This window comes from Fundulus heteroclitus, unplaced genomic scaffold (assembly GCF_011125445.2).
Source record: "Fundulus heteroclitus isolate FHET01 unplaced genomic scaffold, MU-UCD_Fhet_4.1 scaffold_61, whole genome shotgun sequence".
Lineage (NCBI taxonomy): Eukaryota > Metazoa > Chordata > Actinopteri > Cyprinodontiformes > Fundulidae > Fundulus > Fundulus heteroclitus.
The window spans coordinates 255,824-267,890 of record NW_023397044.1 but is presented as its reverse complement, the minus strand read 5'-3'; the positions used below and the strand labels follow the sequence as shown (position 1 = coordinate 267,890).

Genomic DNA, 12,067 nt, shown 5'->3' with positions numbered 1-12,067 from the left:
AGTGGAAATTAATCCCATTTGTGTTTATTTTTTAAGGGAGACTTTTGACTACGAATTTTACTGCTGGCAAAAGAGGAATTTGGAAGAGCATCAAGATATCAGAATGCCACATTAAACGTCATCTGTTACAATCATTTGAGGTTAACTAAGCTGAGGCGAACCTCAGATGGACAGTTCAACCTGAAAAATGGACAAAAGATATGATAAAACAAATCTGACCATGATGTAAACATCTGAATATGAATAAGATTTTGAAACTGGGTAAGTGTGCTCTGTTTCTGGGGCACAATATCAGCAAAAATGAGGGCAGTTTGAGATCTGGAGGGTTAAAACGAATCTTGTTTTTGTTTTGGACAATGTTCTCGATACTGAACCACGGGTGGAAACCCTTATCATTGGAGAGAGACACTAGAAGTTCATAAACTTAAAGAGAAAATCATTGCTAGTGCTGATGCTAAGACAGAGGCATCGGAGAATCTTCAACAGACAGCAACAGAAACAGAGATGAGTTTTGGCAGACACCACTTCAGATTTTCTTGTACACAAATAAAAACACACATTAAAAAAACACATTGGCGGATGCATTAAGAAGAAAATTTTCAGATTAAAACCAATCATGTTTATTGTTATTAAACCCCAAGGATGATAGTAGCTCCTAATATGAGGGATTTTCTTTTACTTTCCTAACAAAGTTTTTATCTAAATCATCTATCATCTAATACACACACACACACATTATATATATACACTCACCGGCCACTTTATTAGGTACACCTGTCCAACTGCTCGTTAACACTTAATTTCTAAGCAGCCAATCACATGGCGGCAACTCAGTGCATTTAGGCATGTAGACATGGTCAAGAGAATCTCCTGCAGTTCAAACCGAGCATCAGTATGGGGAAGAAAGGTGATTTGAGTGACTTTAAACGTGGTATGATTGTTGGTGCCAGAAGGGCTGGTCTGAGTATTTCAGAAACTGCTAATCTACTGGGATTTTCACGCACAACCATCTCTAGGGTTTACAGAGAATGGTCCGAAAAAGAAAAAACATCCAGTGAGCGGCAGTTCTGTGGGCGGAAATGCCTTGTTGATGCCAGAGGTCAGAGGAGAATGGCCAGACTGGTTCGAGCTGATAGAAGGGCAACAGTGACTCAAATAACCACCCGTTACAACCAAGGTGGGCAGAAGAGCATCTCTGAACGCACAGTACGTCGCACTTTGAGGCAGATGGGCTACAGCAGCAGAAGACCACATCGGGTGCCACTCCTTTCAGCTAAGAACAGGAAACTGAGGCTACAATTTGCACAAGCTCATCGAAATTGGACAATAGAAGATTGGAAAAACGTTGCCTGGTCTGATGAGTCTCGATTTCTGCTGCGACAGTCGGATGGTAGGGTCAGAATTTGGCGTCTACAACATGAAAGCATGGATCCATCCTGCCTTGTATCAACGGTTCAGGCTGGTGGTGGTGGTGTCATGGTGTGGGGAATATTTTCTTGGCACTCTTTGGGCCCCTTGGTACCAATTGAGCATTGTTGCAATGCCACAGCCTACCTGAGTATTGTTGCTGACCATGTCCATCCCTTTATGACCACAATGTACCCAACCCATGATGGCTACTTTCAGCAGGATAATGCGCCATGTCATAAAGCTGGAATCATCTCAGACTGGTTTCTTGAACATGATAATGAGTTCGCTGTACTCAAATGGCCTCCACAGTCACCAGATCTCAATCCAATAGAGCATCTTTGGGATGCGGTGGAACGGGAGATTCGCATCATGGATGTGCAGCCGACAAATCTGCGGCAACTGTGTGATGCCATCATGTCATTATGGACCAAACTCCCTGAGGAATGCTTCCAGCACCTTGTTGAATCTATGCCACAAAGAATTGAGGCAGTTCTGAAGGCAAAAGGGGGTCCAACCTGTTACTAGCATGGGGTACCTAATAAAGTGGCCGGTGAGTGTGTGTGTATATATATATATATATATATATATATATATATATATATATATATATATATATATATATATATATATAGCTGTAGACCCAGGGAGACGCTGTGAGTCAAGGAGCATACAGGGCAGACGTGAGAGCGCTGAGGTCCAGAAGGAGCCGGAAGCTCAGCAGCAGAGAGGGTTCTTGGAACGCTGGGGTTTGAGGTTTAGCTGGCAGCACAGCAGCAAGAGTTATTGGAGCGCTGGGGGTGTGGTTCAGCCGGCAGCAAAGCAGAGAGCTTACTTGGAGTGCTTGGGGTAGCAGGAGGTCAGCAGCACAGCAGTCAACACTCGATCCGTTCCAGTTTGCCTACCGGCAAAACCGCTCCACTGGGGACACCATCTTCTCTGCTCTTCACCTAAGCCTGGCACACCTGGAGGAGAAGAATACGCACGTGCGGATGCTGTTCCTGGACTTCAGTTCAGCTTTTAACACCATCATCCAACAGCACCTGGTGGGAAAACATCTGGGCTTCAGCACACCCCTTCGCAACTGGCTGCTAGACTTCCTCACCAACAGACCTCAGTCAGTCCGGGTCGGACAGAACACCTCTGATGTCATCACCCTCAGCACGGGCTCCCCTCAGGGCTGCGTCCTTAGCCCCCTGCTGGTAACCCTGATGACACACGACTGCGTCCCCAAGTTCACCACCAATCACATTGTGAAGTTTGCTGACGACACAACGGTGGTGGGCCTGATCAGAGAAGACAACGACCAGGACTACAGAGAGGAGGTGGAGCAGTGGGTGGGCTGGTGCAGAGAAAGCCTGATCCTGAACGTGGAGAAGACGAAAGAGATCATCGTCGAATTCAGGAAGAACCGGCCTCACCACGTTCCACTGCTCATCAACAGCACAGCTGTGGAAGTGGTCAGCAGCACCAAGTTCCTGGGGGTGCACATCACGGACAACCTCAGCTGGTCTCTGAACACCACGTCACTGGTGAAGAGGGCACAGAAACGACTGTACTTTCTGCGGAGGATAAGAAGAGCCCACCTGCCCCCGCCCATCCTCACGACCTTCTACAGAAGCACCATAGAGAGCATTCTGACCAGCTGTCTCTCTGTGTGGTGTGGAGATTGCAATGCCACCGACTGGAACAACGTGAGGAGAGTGGTGAGGACAGCAGAAGGGATAATCGGGGCTCCTCTCCCCTCCATTAAGGACATTTCATCTCAGCGCTGCGTGTCCCAAGGCCGAAACATCAAAAAAGACCCCTCAAACCCCCACCATGGACTGTTCTCCCTGCTACCTTCTGGGAAGAGGTTCCGCAGCATTCACTGCAGGTTCACCAGGTTCTGCAAAAGCTTTTTCCCTTTTGCCATCAGACTGCTGAACTGCTGAACTCTAAACTGGACCCTGCACCACTGCTGCAAATTTGCACCATTGCATCTTCATCTAGCATTACAAATGCTTCCGAACTTGCAGTTTCCAAATGCATTTTTGCACAAATGCCTTTTGCACCATAATTTCTGCACATACAAATGGTTTTCATTGTTCTCTTCTCCTGCATTGTTTACATTTCAATTGTTTACTTTTTAATCACTGCTGCAATTTTCCTGCATTTTTTATTTTTCAATTTTTTACTTTTAATTACAAGCTGTATGCAACAAAATTTTGTTCTGTATGCACTCTGTACATACAAAATGACAAATAAAGATGTCTAAGTCTAAGAGAGAGTACTTGGAGCGCTGAAGTGGCAGCAGAACCAGCAGCACAGCAGAAAGATTACTTGGAGCACTGGGGAAGTAGGAGAATCAGCAGCACAGCAGAGAGAGAACTTGCAGGTGGGCAGGCAGGCGTCGACGAAGGGAACTCTGTCAGGCAGACATAGGAAACTCTGGCATGGGAGCTCTGACTAGCAGACGTGTGAAGCTCTGAATGGCAGACGTAGGAAGCTCTGGCTAGCAGGCGTGGGAAGCCCTAACTAGCAGAAGCGAGAAGCACAAGTTAGGGCGAGGTTTGGATGAAGACAATCCAGCGGGAAAGAGCAGACTGAGGGAGGTTTAAGTAGAGGTGTTGGCAGGTGTACTGAGTCCAGGCTTGATTGGGAACGGCAGGTGGAATTAATGAGGAGGTGGAATGAGAACTGAGCTGCATGAAAGGTGGAAAGTGCTGAAAAGTTCATGGGGAGACAGGCAGGCCAAAAACTGCATCACGACTATATATATATATATATATATATATATATATATATATATATATATATATATATATATATATATATATATACATAAGATTAAGATGATAGAGGAAAAATAAATGTACATAAATGAGCAATAATTCTGAACGTGAAAAAACAAAAACTTGTCGGCGAAAAAGCTGAAATGGGCATTACAGCAACAGTTAACATGATAAATTAATCAATGAATCAACGAGTGAGTAAATACATTTTTCAATATAAGCAGAATAAACTCTGAACCTTTACGCTACCTGTAGAAGCGAAGGAGAAATTGTGAACACTGCATTTACTGGATATCTTGAAGTAAGTAGAGGCGCAAATAATAACCAAATAATTAGGATGTCTGTAAAATCTGCCACTCTGGGAGACATCAACAAAGTGCCAAAATGGCCATGGGTTTAAATGGATAAAACTGAAGGATTAGAATAATCACTTATTCTACTAACTAACATGGGTAAATTGGGGATTAAAGCACCAGTGAAAATTGTTTGAAATTGTACGCAGTTACCTAAGAGATTTAAGTAGACTTAACATCTCTCTGCTCAAACGCAAATAATACAATAGTTCGCCTTTTTAACCAGATGTTAAAACGTCCTGGTGAACAAATACACATATTATTGAATTTAGCTAACTATTAACCTAAGAGGTCTTTTAGACCAGGATAATTCAATGATTATCCTCTTGCTTACATAAAGAAAAGAAATAAGGACAATTAGATTAGTTGGACATTTGGAATCTGGTAGGGACAGCAGAGCGACTCCTGGATAAAAGGGGCTGATAGAAGGATAACAGCTTGAAAATGATATTGGTGCACGAAGGTTGACTCAGAAACATCAGAGCTACAATGGCATCCAACAGTGGAACTCCTGTTGTGCTAAGAACATCTTGAATAGGACTGTGCATGACTGCTTTGCTTTACAGGTGATGGATTTCAACTGCAAGGTTTCACGAACGTGACATGGACAGGTTGGCGTTCAGGAAAAGCAACTAGAATACACTTTTGGAGTCTAAAGGGAAGGACATTTAAATATGGTGATTCACATGCAACTTGGGGTAAAAGGGGTCTAAAGCGGGACATTTAACAGGACATGAGCTGAAATTCTGGGCTTGCAACGATGCTTCATGATTCAGCCTTTGGAAAGGCATGAATATAGTTGCTCCAGGAGGATGATGACATTCCACACACAGGGGGTGTGGAGACACCCAGGACAAGCTGCTGTGGTTTGAAAATGTTATGAATTTGTCACAGGTGGTGGAGCCTTTTTCCCGATATAAAATAATTGTAGCCATCCAGTGGTTTCAGGGGCTTTCGTGCTCTCTCGTCTGTACTGGCCTGCCGTGTTTATAAGGCAGCTGTATATGTCGCGGTACGGAACACTTGGCCAGCATTTCACAGACTCGCTCCATCCCTTCAGGCTTTTGCTGTGTGGATCTGGCAATCTGATACCATCAACCATCAACTTACTCTTAAAACGATCTTGTGATACGTTATCTAAAGAAGAAAAATATGTGGAGAACTCGTCAGTTTCTGTTTGCGTCCGCCATTGTGTTCGTCTTTTGCCAACCAGTCCGGCACGCATGCGCGAAAAACCCGCATCAAAACAATAACAATGAACTACCCTATATCAACCAATTACGACTTTGTGCATGCACACACTTCCTTTTTCTCAGCTGAGATTTTTAAAATAAGAGAAGAGATACATAGGAATGCTTCTGATTAACGTCACAACAATATTCTAGAAATCTACATAGTGGAGCTTTTTTTTTTTTTTTTACAAACAAGGGTTTTCTGTTTGAGTTTTTCAGAAAAAATGTAAGTATTTTAGAACAGCAAGAAGTTTCTAAAAGGTTTTAATACAATTCTTTGTTAAAACTTAGTGTGTTAAATGAGCTAAGATGAACCTTGACACAGTAACCATGAAATTAATAAAAATTATAAAATTATGTTAAAGAGAATTTCAACTGTCAGACATTGTAAGATGAGACACACATGGGAGAAATTTGGTTAAAAATTATGGAGAAAAACTGCTGTTGATAAAGTTGAACTTTAAGTTTTCTCCTTTAATATAGGAGTAACGCAAGATCTAATGATTACAGTGCAAGAGTTTAAGCTGAGAGTAAAATAATTAGTATCGGCAGGATTAGTCATAGGAAGCACAGAGACCAAGGAGCACTGTAGAGCAGGATCCTGAGTGGATTGAACCACAGAGGTTAACACTCTGGCAGTGTTATGCTGGCAGCTGTCCGCTTAAATACCCCCATCGAGAGCTGCATAATGCCGGACACCTGCTGCTCAGCACCTCTCCGCTCATCAGCAACCACCTGTGAAAAGAGAGGGAGGAAAACGGCTGCACCTTGACCGGGCACAGCCCGCAGAACCTTGACAGTCATATTGATTTTTATGAGATTTTTATGATTTGCTCCTTTAAGATCAGTTTGTCATCTGTTTAGTTTTGGCCGTGGGAAAAACACCGTCTCAATGGGTGGGTAACAGTACAGAAGAGAGGTGTGTTAAACTGTGGCTTTGCTTCATGGTCTGGATCCTGGGTTGTCTAATAAATCTAGCCAGATTCCTAGAAAGAGCTGTACCATCCAAAGTGGGATGGATGCCGTCTCTCCAGATCAGACCAGGTTTTCCCCAGAAAGTTCACCAGCTATCAATGTAGCCCACGTCAATTTCAGGACACCACCTAGACAACCAGCGATTGAATGATGACACGCGGCTAAACATATCATCACTGGTCAGATCAGGCAGGTAACCAAAGAAAATCATGGAGTTCGACATTGTTTTAGCAAACTTGCACACCGAAGTAACACTAACTTTAGCAACCTATAATTGACAAAAGGGTCATTACCGCGAGCGTGAATAACAATCTAACTGTATTGACACTTAACCTGAGCTAGCAGTTTCATGTAGGATTTGAAGTCGCCTGTTCTGGCCCCTGGCAGGCATTTGGTTATGGTCTCTAGTGCTATGTTTCTGACTATGGAGCAGCCAATTACCAGAGTCGGCTGCTGGAGGACCGCTAAGGGAAGTTAATCTCTGTGGCTCCGCGCTAGCTAAGGGACATCTATCTGCTGGTTTTTCAACAGCACGGAGCTGTTTCACGCTTATGCTTGAAACAAGCTTTTTTCGTGCCTATCCGGAAACCGGAAGTTATCAGAAGCTATAGCCATTTGACTAGAGGATTTTCTGTACTAACTTTAAAAACTTCAGCTTTATTTTTAGCTATAATGAGTGGGCCGGATAACGCAAACATGAATATCCAGATATCCTGACAGTAGTTGATGTATGATGTTGACTGAGGAGAAGGGAATCTTGAGTTCATCGGTAGGGAGAAGTGGGGGTTGATAGCCAAGGGATACTTCAAAGGGAGAGTGACCTGTAGATGCGGAGACATGTGAATTCAAGGCATACTCTACCCAGGGCAAAAACGTGTTCCAGTCTGTGGGTGACGAAGACGTGAGGCAGCGGAGGGTAGTTTCCAACTGTTGGTTAAGGCGTTCAGTTTGTCCATTAGTTTGTGGATGGTAACCGGAGGTGAGGGTGTAACGGGCGCTGAGGGCAGAGCAGAAGTGTCGCCAGACCTGGGAGACAAACTGAGGACCCCGGTCAGAGAGTATGTCGATGGGTATTCCGTGAAGTCGAAAGACATGTCTTATGAGGAGCTGGGTGGTCTGAAAGCCGTTAGGGAGCTTACAGAGGGGGATAAATTGGCAAGACTTAGAGAAACGGTCCAAGGCGGTTAAGATGGTGGACATGCCTTGGGAGGTAGGGAGTCCGGTGATAAAGTCAATGGCTAGGTGGGACCAGGGACGTTTGGGGATAGGAAGTGGACTGAGTAGACCTGAGGGTGGCTGATTAGAAGGTTTTTATGAGCACAAACTGGGCAGGCTAGTACATACTCTCTTATGTCCTTAGACCATGAAGGCCACCAAAAGCGTCATGAGACTTGGGACTGTGTTCTGAAGATACCTAGGTGGGCGGAAAACTTGGAATCGTGGCATCATTGCAGGACGTTGGGGCGGACAGACTGGGGAACATACTTAAGACCAGTGGGACCTGTGCCGGGGTCTGGGCCTAATCGCAGAACCTGGTTGATTCTATCTTCTAGGTCCCAATGAAGTGCTCCGACAGAACATGAGGGGGGAAGAATCCGTTCCGGCTCCTTCTCTTGTTCAGGAGGAGCGAACTGACGTGAAAGGGCATCGGGCTTAATGTTTCTTGAACCAGGTCTGTAGGTTATTAAAAGGTTGAATCGTGAGAAAAATAGTGACCAACGGGCTTGTCGAGAATTGACGCGACAAGCTGACTGAAGGTATGAGAGGTTCTTATGGTCCGTCCATATAATAATGGGTTGCTTGGATCCCTCAAGCCAGTGCCGCCACTCCTCTAAAGCCAACTTAATTGCTAGCAGCTCACGATCACCAATATCGTAGTTACGCTCGGCTAAGGATAAACGTGGCGAGAAGAAGGCACAGGGATGGAGTTTATTATCTGAGTCTGAAAGTTGTGACAAGACTGCGCCTACCCCAGTGTTTGAGGCATCTATTTCTAAGGTGAACAGTTTAAGTGGGTTGGGATGAATAAGGATAGGCGCTTGGGAGAACCGTGACTTGAGCAGACTAAAAGCTGCTTCTGCCTCCGGGCCCCAGACGAACGGAACCTTAGTTGAGGTCAGAGCGTGTAGGGGAGAGGCTACTTGGCTGTAGTTCCTGATGAACCTGCGATAAAAGTTGGCAAAGCCAAGGAAACGCTGAAGCTGTTTCCGAGGTTCAGGGAAGGGCCACTCCACTATCGCCCTTATCTTTTCTGGGTCGGATCTGAACTGTCAGCCCTCTAAAACTAGACCGAGGAAAGGAACTGAGGACTGATGGAAATCGCATTATTCAGCTTTGACAAATAGACGATTCTCCAATAGTCGTTGCAGGACAAGGTGGACATGTTGTTTATGCTGCTCGAGATTACTAGAATAAATGAGAATGTCGTCTAAGTAGACGAAAACAAAATTGTTCAAAAAGTCCCGAAGGACATCGTTAACTAAAGATTGGAAGACAGCTGGGGCATTGCATAAACCAAAGGGCATAACTAAATACTCAAAGTGTCCTAACGGCGTCTTAAAAGCTGTCTTCCATTCATCCCCTTGTCTGACCCGAACTAAATGATAAGCGTTGCGCAAATCGAGCTTAGTGAAAATGACTGCGTTCTGGACCGGTTCAAGGGCTGAGGAAAGTAAGGGAAGTGGATACTTATTCTTGATGGTTATTTGATTAAGGCCACGATAATCGATGCAGGGTCTAAGAGAACCGTCCTTTTTACCAACAAAAAAGAAGCCGGCACCTAAAGGGGAGGAGGATGGACGGATCAACCCTGCAGCGAGTGATTCATTTATGTACTTTTCAAGTGCTTGACGTTCAGACCTCAAGATGTTATAGAGGCGACTGTTGGGTAATGGTGCTCCCGGCAATAGGTCAATGGCGCAGTCGTACAGGCGATGTGGTGGAAGTGAAGTAGCCTGACTCTTACTAAAAACTTGCCTGAGATCATGGTACTCTTGCGGAACGCAAGAGAGATCGATGTCATTAGTAGGTTGTGTGGAGGAAAACGAAGGAGGAGAAACCGGGCGAGCTGATTGCAAACAGCGTGAATAACAAGCAGGAGACCATGATTCTAGCCGGGACTCGGCCCAATTAATCTGAGGATTGTGGACCCTTAAACAAGCCAGATCCAATACCATCGGCGAGTGTTTAACAGGAAACACAAAAAAGGACAACTGCCCCCGATGGTTACCGAAGACTATTATGTCTAGCGGTCTGGTCCGTCCGTCTGTCCGTCTTCTTCCGCTTATCCGGGGTCGGGTCGCGGGGGTAGCAGCTTCAGTAGGGAGGCCCAGACGTCCCTCTCCCCAGCCACTTGGGCCAGCTCCTCAGGAGGAATCCCAAGGCGTTCCCAGGCCAGCCAGGAGACATAGTCCCTCCAGCGTGTCCTGGGTCTTCCCCTGGGCCTCCTCCCGGTGGGACATGCCCGGAACACCTCTCCAGGGAGGCGTCCAGGAGGCATCCTGACCAGATGCCCGAGCCACCTCAACTGGCTCCTCTCGACGTGGAGGAGCAGCGGCTCTACTCTGAGTCCTCCCCGGATGACTGAGCTCCTCACCCTATCTCTAAGGGAGAGCCCAGAGTCTGGGCTCTCCCTTAGAGAGCCCAGAGTCTGGAGAAAATCTCGTTCTTTCGGTCACGACCCAAAGCTCGTGACCATAGATGAGGGTAGGAACGTAGATTGACTGGTAAATCGAGAGCTTGGCCTTTTGGCTCAGCTCTCTCTTCACCACAACGGACAGGTACAGCGCCCGCTTCACAGCCGACGCTGCACCAATCCGCCTGTCGATCTCCCGCTCAATCTTCCCCTCATTCGTGAACAAGATACTTGAACTCCTCCACTAGAAGCTGGCTCTTGGGACTTTCCTTTTTGACAAAAAAACAATGTTTAAAGCCAGATTTGGGAACAAAGGTTATTCAGACAACGCAAGAAAAGGAAGCTTTGTGTGGGGAACTTTTGTCCTAGCTGTCTAGCTGCATATGGCCCCAGGACAGCACAATAGTTTTCTTGAAGTATAATTTTGGAGAAGTTGAAACAAGTATTAATTTCAAAAGGTAGGTAAAAAAGGAAAAAGGTTTTTACAAAATCTTAAAATGTTGGATCGTCGTTATTTCCATCTTGCTGTGAAAATTGGTGAAATATCATTTTTAATGCTTAGATATAAAATTGCAAGGCAGTTACTAAAATTGCCTTTTGTCGAAAATGTTTTTTGGCATGCCATACTTTATATTTATAGGTAGCCTAGATGTGGATAATAAAAGAGTGGAACTAAAAGCTGGTCTAAAATTTTTATGGAGTTTTAACTTGCTAAGAGTAATATTGTTAGATGATTATATCTTTAAAATGAGATAACTGTCTCATAAAATGTGATAGTTTACTTGGTCTAAAGAGATGATTCAATTCAATGTTATTTATATAGCGCCAATTCATGAAATATGTCATCTCAAGGCACTTTACAAAGTCAAAATCAATCAGATTATACAGATTGGGTCAGATTATACACATTGGTCAAAAAAATTCCTATATAAGGGAACCAGTTCATTGCATCAAAGTCTTGACAAGTAGCATTCTCTCTTGAAGAAGCGTAAAGCCACAGGGAGAGTCGTCTGCATTGTCCATGGCTTTGCAGCAATCCTACCTACTGAGCAAGCATGAAGCAAAAGCGGGAAAAAAAACTCCCCATTAACGGGAAGGAAAAACCTCCAGCAGAACCGGGCTCAGTATGAACGGTCATCTGCCTCGACAGACTGGGGGTTACAGAAGACAGAGCAGAGACACAACAAGAGAGACAAAAAAGCACAGAAGTTCTACATTAGATGGTAGTAGCGGGTGATCTGTCTTCCCTGGATGATGCCACAGCTAACAGAACGCCAGACCAGGTGTACCTACTATGAAGAAAAAAGAAAAATCAAAATGTTAAAAGCTGAAATGACAACAGTCATTTAAAATTGAAGAACAATAGACCCTGATGTCCTGCAGTAGCCTAAACGTATAGCAGCATAACTATAGAGGTAGCTCAGGGTAACATGAGCCACTCTAACTATAAGCTTTTTAAAAAAGGAAAGTCCAAAGAGCCAGCTTCTAGTGGAGAAGTTCAAGTATCTTGGGGTCTTGTTCACAAATGAGGGGAAGATGGAGCGGGAGATCGACAGGCGGATTGGTGCGACGTCTGCTGTAAAGCGGGCGCTGTACCTGTCCGTTGTGGTGAAGAGAGAGCTGAGCCAAAAGGCGAAGCTCTCGATTTACCGGTCCATCTACGTTCCTACCCTCATCTATGGTCACGAGCTT

General features: G+C 44.9%; 1 pseudogene; it reads right to left on the bottom strand.

The window, feature by feature from the left end:
• Window positions 1-2,068: 2,068 nt before the first annotated feature.
• LOC118561317 overlaps window positions 2,069-12,067 on the bottom strand; it is a 56,528-nt pseudogene continuing 46,529 nt past the window's right edge.